We start from the raw sequence: 9,737 nt of genomic DNA, 5'->3' as shown, positions 1-9,737 counted from the left end.
AGCTACCTCACATCACAGTATCTGTTCATTATTTTGTTTGTGCCTGCTTTCATACTGGAAGAGAATGATTATTCCACCGTTCTTTTTATAAATGTATTCAATGGCAAGCAATCATATACCTCACATCAGCAAGAGAGGGAAAAGAAAAAGCAGAAGCCCTGTCAGTCTTCAAACAAAACCTAGTCTTATTTTCTGTGACAGTAACCAGAGCACTAAAAAAAAAAACAAATGGTTAATCCAGCTGCAGTTTTGTGTGTTAAAAGTCCTGTTGAGCACTCAGTAACAGCAGCTGATAACTATGAGAGCATAAACAGCTAACACTGTGACAAGTGGTGTGAAACTACAGTTATTAAAAATACCAGATGAGTTACTAGCGTAACATATGATGGGAAATGTAGTCCACTCCTCTAACAAGACTTGCAGATGCTGCAAGGAACAAGACCCCAAGAAAGAAAGTGCCTTTCACTTTTTATAGTGTCTCTCAGGCAAGTCTCGTGTACTGCATAAGGCATAAGGCATAAAAACCTTATTATAGCCTACTATAGGGCCTTATTGGGCCAAGTAGCTTCAATTGCCCCATGACTGCCACTGCCTGTTGGTAATGCAACAATGGGTGCACTGGAACCAGGGCTAAACAAGAGTAGCAACTTGCAGCTTTTTTTTCTTTCCAAAATGTTTTTATTAATTTTATAACACAATAACAATAGTATAGTAACAAGAAAAAAACAAACTATATACAATGTCCATAACAACTAAAAAGCAATATACGTAAGAAAGAGAACACTTAATATTTCTCTAACAGATAAGACAATTTTGTCCAAGCGATTAAATGATGGGTTGTGTTGCTAGTCCTTGCTGTTATAGTAGCAATCTCATTCTTACAAATGTATTTCACAAGATGAATAAACTCAACTTTAAAAACAGGAGTAGATTGGGATTTTCAATTTTTAGTAACAATTTTCCTTGCTATAGAGAGGATAGACCATAATAAAAATGTTTGTTTTTTTAGGAATGACTTCAGGAACATTGAAAAGGACAAGGGAGTCAGAAATTGTACAGTTGTCATTCCATAGATATTTAAAGTCTAACCAAAATGGGGAAATTATTTTGCAGTTAACAACCATATGTATCCAGTCAGCTTCGGGGTATCCACACCTCCAGCATTTCATTTTATCTTGTACATTATTGTTAGTCTATGTGGAGTAAAAAAAATATCTATGTAAACATTTCCATGTGAATACACGCCAGAGCAGGGAAGATGTGGATTCCTTCACCGACTGTAAAAGTTTTTTTTATCTTTGTCTGAGAATACTTGACTATTAACTTCACTTGAATAATTCTGAAAAGAAATATCTGTTTTGCTAAAATAATTTCTGATAATTTTATAAATAACAGATATATATGAAGTATTCTTGAGTGAGCTATTAATAATTTTTGAGATAAAATCCAAGATTTTCAAGTTACTCTTATTGTATACCTCTAATGAGGGTCCAAGCTCAGTATGTATACAATCCTTACAAGTTTGGATGTCCAGCCAGTTGCAATTTTGCAAACTATATCTGCTGAACAAATAGTCTGCAGAACTTATTTTATTAGCTGAGAGAAATTTATTCCAATATAATAGGGCACCCTTCTTAAATTCTAACATTTTCAGAGTATCAAAATATATCAAACATTCATTTGTGTAAGCAATAAGAAACATAATTATTAACAAGTTTTTGACCTTTCACTTTGAATGTATATTTTTAAAATCCGTATAAAGACGTTTTATGTATTTGAGTATATGGTTCAAGCACTGTCCTATTACTATTAAAAAGTAAGGTTTCATGTATTGATTTCCAATATGATGTATAAGAAGTATTATTCCAAAGCAACACTCTGTTAATAAATGCAGAGTTTAAATAAAAATCAATATTTAGAAACCCTATACCTCCTTCATCCCAGCTTGTGGTGTGCCAGAGAAGAGAAATTCTTAGTTTTTGGGATACCAAAGGAAGCTAAGTAATAAATTATTAATTTTCTGTTTAATTTTGACAGGTGGGTGAATTATTAGAGCTTGGCCAATGAGTAAGATTTTAGGTAACAGTATCATTTTGATTAAAGTTAGTCTGTCTTCAAATGTGAAGAAGAGTCTGTTTCAACTGTCTATTGGGCTAGTAATTGAGTTTATAAGTTGTTGGTAATTAGATGTGAGTGATTTTTTTTTATAATTAGATTCAATAATGATACCTAGATATTTAATATGCGTGTCCTCCCAGTTTATGCATCTTTTTGATCTAAGTTTCATAGTAACATTGCTATTCACTAGAAGTGCCAGAGTTTTGTTGTGATTGAATTTTAGACCAGAGATGTTTGCAAAGAAGTCTAGATTATGTAATAGGTGATGTACTGAATTTTCAATATCATTAGAAGTAATTAGTAGGTCATCAGCAAACAGGTGTATCTTGGGGGATAACTTGTCTGACACTTTATACCCTTTAACACTGTTGTTATTTCTAACATAATTTGCAAGAGGCTCAATAGCCAGGGCAAAGCGTAATGGGGAGAGGAGGCACCTCTGTTTAGGACCCCTTAATATTTCGAGTGGGCTAGATAGATAAGATCCAATCTCTACATAGGCTATGGACTTTTCATATAGTTTTTTAATTAATCCTATAAAGTATGCGGAGAAATTATATTTTTGCAGAGCTTTAAACAGATATAGCCAAATTAGGGAATCGAAAGCTTTATCTATATCAAGGCTTAAAATAGAAAACTATTTTTTTTTCTTGTTTGCTAAGTCTATTAAGGACAGTAATCTAATTACATTGTCTTGTACCTTCCTGGTTTTGATAAACCCAGTTTGGTCTTCATGAATTAATACTGAAAGAATATTATTTAATCTGTCTGCTAAGATAGACATGAATATCTTGTAGTCAATGTTAAGCAAAGAGATTGGCCTGTATAATGTGCAAAGGTTGGGCTCTTTATTTGGTTTTAAGATGGGAGAGATGATAGAATATTTCCATGAGGGAGGGATGTTAGCTGTAGTTTTAACTTTTTGGAATGCACTGAGTAAGATTTTCAAGATGTTATCAGGTAAGAGTTTGTAAAATTCTGGAATTAGACCATCCAGCACTGGTGCCTTTTTTATTTGTTCCTTTAATTCTTTAAAGGAAAAGGGTTTATCTATGTTATTAATATGGTGTTTGGATAGTTTATTTTGAATATTATTAGCAAGAAGGTTGTCTATACTTTTGTTGTCACTTGTAGATGAGTTATTATTATTGTTCTTATAATCACACTTGTAGATGAGTTATTATTATTGTTCTTATAATCATTTTTAAAACATAAGATATATTTTATATCTGTAACATTAATAGTCGGATTACTTCTAGTGTATATTATTTCTTTTATATGACTTTTCTCATTTAAATATTTAGATGTAATGGCAATCCTGTGCATACTCTTGGGATTAATTGAGTAGGATTGTAATCTGATTTTTTCCAGATTTATTAATATTTTATGCTGCATGATATCCTGATATTTCTTGTTCAGTTTACTTTTGTCACCTAATGCAGATTTGTCATTTGATGTAAGTTTTAGTTCATCAATTTATTTTTGTATGTCTACCAGTTTTTTATCCCATTCTTACCTTTTATTTATATACCAACTTTTGACTTTACCATGTAAGACTACCTTTAAAGTGTCCCTTAGGATAATATCTGAAACCTCTCCATTATTATTGACGTCTAGGTAAAATTTTATTTCATCTAGAAACCATTCTTTAAATCCTTGTACTGTTACTAGATAAGCAGGTAGTCTTTGGCAGAAGTTTAAGGGGTCAATATTAAGTGTTACATTGAAGGTGATAACATTGGGGTCAGACATAGGACATGATGTCAGCATTACATTATCAGTTTTGGCCAGTAAAGAACTGGTTACAATGACTTTGTCTGTGTTGGTCTATGTGCCAAATCTGTAAAATAGTGATAATACTTCAGGGAGGATAATATTTTATACTGTCAATGTAAATTAGGTTTCTGTCTTTTATGTAGTTCAAGTGCTTGGCAACAGGGGACATATTGAAGGGCTTAGAGCTTGTGGTATCAATGGAGTACAAGATACAGTTAAAATCACCTGCTAAGACTTTAGACTTTAATGTTATGGTGTCTAAATGTTTTTTCACAGTTTTAGTCCTAATACCTGGTATCCAGTAGGTGTTTGCAAAATTGTACATCTTTTTATCTGGTTTCAGTATAACTAAAGCAAGCATACCATCATTGCTTGAGTATGAGTCAGCTATTTCTGGAATTCTCATTGATTTTCTGTGTAAAATTAGGACACTTTTTCTTTTGTGGTTGTAGTTTGAACTTACCAAAATCTTATAATCCTTGAAGGTTAATTTGTTTAGATCTTCTATTATTTTATTTCTTTATTATTTATTTTATTTCAGTTTGATTACCGGGGAAGTTCACTGGGCCAAGAAGAACCCATTTTCAGTGGAGGCCCGGGGAGAAAAGCTCCAAAGGCAGTACGACCAATACAATGTATGAGAAGAATACAAAAGAATGTAGACACAGCAAGAATACATAGTAAGAACACTGCAAATGCAAATTTACAATAGAATGTACACACAGCAAGAAAAAAAGAACACAGCAAATGCTAAAAAAAAAAAAACAACAACAAAAAATAAAAAAAACAAAATCAGAAGAAAAAATGTACCATTCAGCCTTGCTTATTATTAAGTGGGATTCCTGAATGACTGCAAAATCTGCTTTATGTAGCATTAAGTATTTATTGACACTACTCCTTTTCATGGGGTTGTTCAACCCATTGACATTAATAGATATAATATTAAATATTATCATTTGATGGAGACTGCTATTATAAGTAAAATTGAAAAGTGCTTTCCTTGAGTCATTATGACAAATAGATTTATTAAAACTATTATGGACAATATAAAAACTCTAAATTTGAAAATAAAACTATATGTTTTAATAATCTTCTGCATGGATATACTATATCCAGGCTTACTATATCGCTCATGGAAGCCACAAACTAACCGTCTCATGACTGTTGTTTGTCTTTTCGGCTTTTCCCGATAAGGGGTCACCACCAAACTAACCATCTCATGACATCTAGTGGGAATTCCTAGCTACTGCATGTTAATAGCAAGCAGAAGGGAAACTGCATGTACATTAAAACATACAAAAGGAAAAATTCACTTATAGCTTTGCCGATGGTGTTGTAAAGAAATTTGTTATAATCATGAGGCATAAACAGAATACCCCTTGGCACAGTAGAAGGCATTAATGAAGGTTGATGTTAGGAGTACTTGAAACAGGATCTAAGAATATTACAGAAATAGACTTAAGTCATGAGAAAATGTAGACAGTGGCTTCAATATTTAGATAAACTGGAGTAGTGACAGTTTAATGAAGCTCAGTCAAAAACATTAGAGTGAATAGCAAAGAAGGGTTTCTCATTTGAAATTGGGGTGAGGGTTGATTGCATGATATCAGAAGAAACAATTGGGGTGAGGGTTGATTACATGATATCAGTGGAAAAATTGTATATGGACTGTTCATATATTTAAAGTAAACATTATCTTTGGTTATCTTTTTGTTTAATTCATTTTATAATTTAAAATATTCATATTAAATGTTTTGTGGTGGAGATAAAGTTTATTTAAAAAAAGAGAATGTAGAAATATGTTATCATGAAGTTCTGGACAGAAGAAAAAAATGTACCATTCAGCCTTGCTTTTCATTTAAAGAACAGATTCGCTATATGTAAGATTTGTTGTTCAAAGCAAACAAACTGATAATTCCAAATTGTCTGCGAAATGAAATGTCGAGTAGATATGAGTGTCATTTAGAAGAGTGAAGTGTACATACCAAAAAGCACACAATATATTATTTTGGCAAGAATATCCGTTCAGATAGAAGAAATAGCTCAGAACTGTGCTGTATATAATTAATGTAATAAACATTAATATATTAATGATCTGTAAAAAATGACTGTCCTACTCAGCTCTAGAAAGGCAATAGGCATGGGTTTGTATAGAACTTTTCTGATATTAATAGAGCATCTACGTATTATGTGTGGAATGATAATTAAAGATTCTTGAAGTCATTAAGTTCTGTAGTGCTACAAGTCAAGGTGTTATCAGTTCATTGAAAGTTGCATTTGTGAGATGTAAAATTCCAAATGTTGTGATATCAGACAGTGGTTTGAGAAATGTGAATTCCAGCATTTTACTTCCTCGTCCTAATTACGCACAGTCACATGGTAAGTTGAAAGAACCTCTCATATTATTAAGTCCTGCAGAAGAAGACGAAGTCACAGAACAATAAAAGTGACCTGTGATTATCATTCAGTTTTAGTGGACTACAGGAATACTGAAGTGCATGGTGTAGATCTGTCTCTTGAACAGTTGTTAATGGGTCATGTTCAGACAGGTAAAGTCTTACGTTTTCTACATTTGTTTCTCCTAGAAGTGAAAAAACAGGTACAGGACACAAATAAATTGAATGAGTCAAAACCAAGACTCTCTAATTGGAAGGAAGGCAATAAAGTGAAAATTCACAAGGGCTGTTATAAGAAGAAACCTGAAGAAACTGTTTTGGAAAATGTGAGCAGCCAAGGTAATTTGCTGTGATAATACAGGATAGTTTAATGCAGAGAGAGAAAAAACAACACAAGCAGCATCTTGTCAAAATGGATAAAGAATTTCAAAGTGACTGTCAGGGGCAAAGAGACTTTGTCTATTACATTGGTCAGTGTTAGCACAGAGCTTTCTCACTGGTCAAGAAATATATTTAGTATGTGACTGTTATGTCCTTGTGCAATGAATCATTGCACTGTGCAGGTGCAGAGTTCCTTGCTTGCTCCTGGATTACAAGTCAGTATATATTTTCACGGTTCCCATTCAGAAGCCTGAAACATCATAAGCCTGAAAATCAAAATCCTGAAACCAAAAGCCTGAAAATTCAGAATCCTGAAAACTCAAAATCCTGAAAGCCCAAAATCCTGAAAGACCAAACTCCTGAAACTCAAAATCTTGAAAACACAAAACAGACATACTGATGTCATTGTGGCTTTGCTATTGTTAGCCCTGTGGTGTTAGGTCATGCGTTGGGGTCAGGTAAGTGTGCGGTTGGTTTTATTTTAGGGTTAGGGGCGGTTTAAGTGAGTTAGGGTTAGGGCGCAGGTTAGGCATGTATGCAATAGTGACAGATATTGGGGTTAGGGGCGGTTTAAGTGAGTTAGGGTTAGGGCGCGGGTCAGGTGAGTGTGCGATAGTGACGTACCTTAGGGTTAGGGTTAGGGTCAGGGTCAGTTGGTAGATATTAGTGTCTTTATAGTGACATATTAGCATTATTTGTGTTTTCAGGATTTTGAGTTTCAGGATTTTGGGCTTTCAGGATTTTGAGTTTTCAGGATTCTGAATTTTCAGGCTTTTGGTTTCAGGATTTTGATTTTCAGGCTTATGATGTTTCAAGCTTCTGAATGGGAACCATTTTCACAGTCTCATGAGCCTGACTGCATATTTAGTTGAAATTACTGTCAGGCATAACATAGCCTGCATGAGTTTACAGACCTTTTCTTTGTTATCAGACCCTTGCCTCTACATTCTTACCTGGTAAATGTTCTTATGAGACAGGTGATCTGTTCTTACTGCCTTGTAAGAAACTACTGGTGCTTGGCTGGGGGAGCCTGTCTATATTCATACACAGTCCAGGATACCTGGACTACTTAGAAAAATGCATGGAAATACCTTGGCATTGAAAGTTATTTTATACTCCTATCAGGCATTAGACAGACACCCCTTGCTGAAATTTCTCATCAGGTAGAATAACCTGTTCATATTGTGGTACATAAACAAGCAGTCAGTAAGAAGGTCCTACATCATGTTGAGGGAAGAAGTTAAAATTTAGAAATAAGTAGCTCTACTATTACAAACCTTCTGTAATGGGTAGCAGTTGGGACTTCTTTTGCAGACCTTCAGCTCAGCATAACTTTTCTCTCACATCCCTATGATCATGGTTGCATGCACATCTTGTGGTGCATCTCATAACATAATACTTTGGGCTGCTCATCTTTTTTTTGCCATTAACACCATAGTGTCACCCCCCAACATTCCTCATGAAAAGTTCCTGAGTTTAATGTCTGGAAAAATTATAGTTACCAGATATTCAAATGGCTGCCAGATTATGAGCTAGGACACACACTGGAGCTTCCATCATTAAATCTTCCCACCCAAAGGTAGATGCCAGAGTAATTAGAGGCATTTCTACCTTTTTTAAGATGGCAGGAGATGAGATTACCCAGTTCAGTGCTCTGTAGGAGAGGACCTCCCTTGATCCCAGTTTGGCATCAGAGATTCAGGATAAAGTGAACAAGTCAGCAACCTCTCCTACAGGGAAATCTTCTCTTGGGGCTACATATACAACTAAGGAAAAGGTACAGTTACGGCTGTCATCTGGAGATGATTAAAGGGCTGTGAGATGTCTGTGCCACCTTTCCCACTATCAAGGTAATAGAGCATACCTGTACGTGGTATGCACCCATTGATTTGTTCTAGATTCCCTTAGCACAGACATGGTTTCATCAGGAACAAAGGACTCTTGGCTCCAGGCCAAATCTTAAGACTAGCATGGTTCTCAAGCTCTAATTGAGGATAGTCACTTAGAACTAAATACTGGATGTTCACAAGCTGATTGATTGTCTGGTAGAACCTGTTTTCATTGATGCTGGACTTCATACTCTGGTAGTATGACCTGATGCTAGTGCCAAACACTGCTTAGGTCCCCTGAGATCTAGTGCCACTTCTTTTGAGTACTTTTGGATGCTAGAGTCTCCCTCTCTAAAATTCAGTTACCATATACTCAACCCCACATGCATTAGCTGAACTTATGTCTGGATATCCAGGTGCTATAGGTAGGAGTTCACCCAATTCTGTGCCCCAGGGAAGGGGCTTAAAGAGCTCATAGACTAATAAAGAGAATGTATACTTCCTTCCCTACAGTTTCCTTTAGATGGTTAATCTTTTGGAGATACTATCAGGCTGATGTAGTCCTTGATGGACTGGACTTATGGCCTTTTGTCTTCCCTTCATAAATGTTTGAATAGGTATCTAAGCAAGTAGTAGTAAGAAACATTGGCTCATCCCACCCAGGGAGCCTGTCTTAAATAATACTATTTTTGCAGCCTTTGAGTATCCAGTCTCTGCTGTCTCTAGTTCCAAGAACAGAGATTCCCTCTACAATCACCCAGCGGAGTAGAGTAAGATGCTTATGAAGAGCCCTGTGACAGACTCCTCCTTCGTCTCCTTGATCCAACACAGGTCCTAGAGGTTACAGCAACTTTCAATCTTGCCATTTGATAAGGAGTATTAAGCTTTGGATAGGGTGGTCAAATAGAGTTTCCTTTCCATGGTGGGCTTAGATTCAATTATTTTTCTAACTTGTCCATATTCTAGCTCTGCCTAATGGAACAGACACTGGAGAAGATGTCAGCCCCTCTTATTTTTAGAATCAAGGAAGGGATGGTTAAGATTCTTGCCAAGACTTCCAATGTGGACTTCGTGTAGCCCAGAGTAATTATTTTTGTGGTGATGCTGTGGCTAGAGAAAGGGTATCTGGTATGTACCAATGAAGGATGGTATGGCTAAATCACTACTCATTTACAGATGAGCTTAAGCAGGCAATTATGGATGTTCTTCTTCAGGAAGAGTTCATTTTGGGGCAGGA

This window comes from Protopterus annectens, chromosome 3.part0 (genome assembly GCF_019279795.1).
Source record: "Protopterus annectens isolate FY-2018-M chromosome 3.part0, PAN1.0, whole genome shotgun sequence".
Lineage (NCBI taxonomy): Eukaryota > Metazoa > Chordata > Ceratodontiformes > Protopteridae > Protopterus > Protopterus annectens.
Note: the sequence above shows the minus strand (reverse complement) of the source record.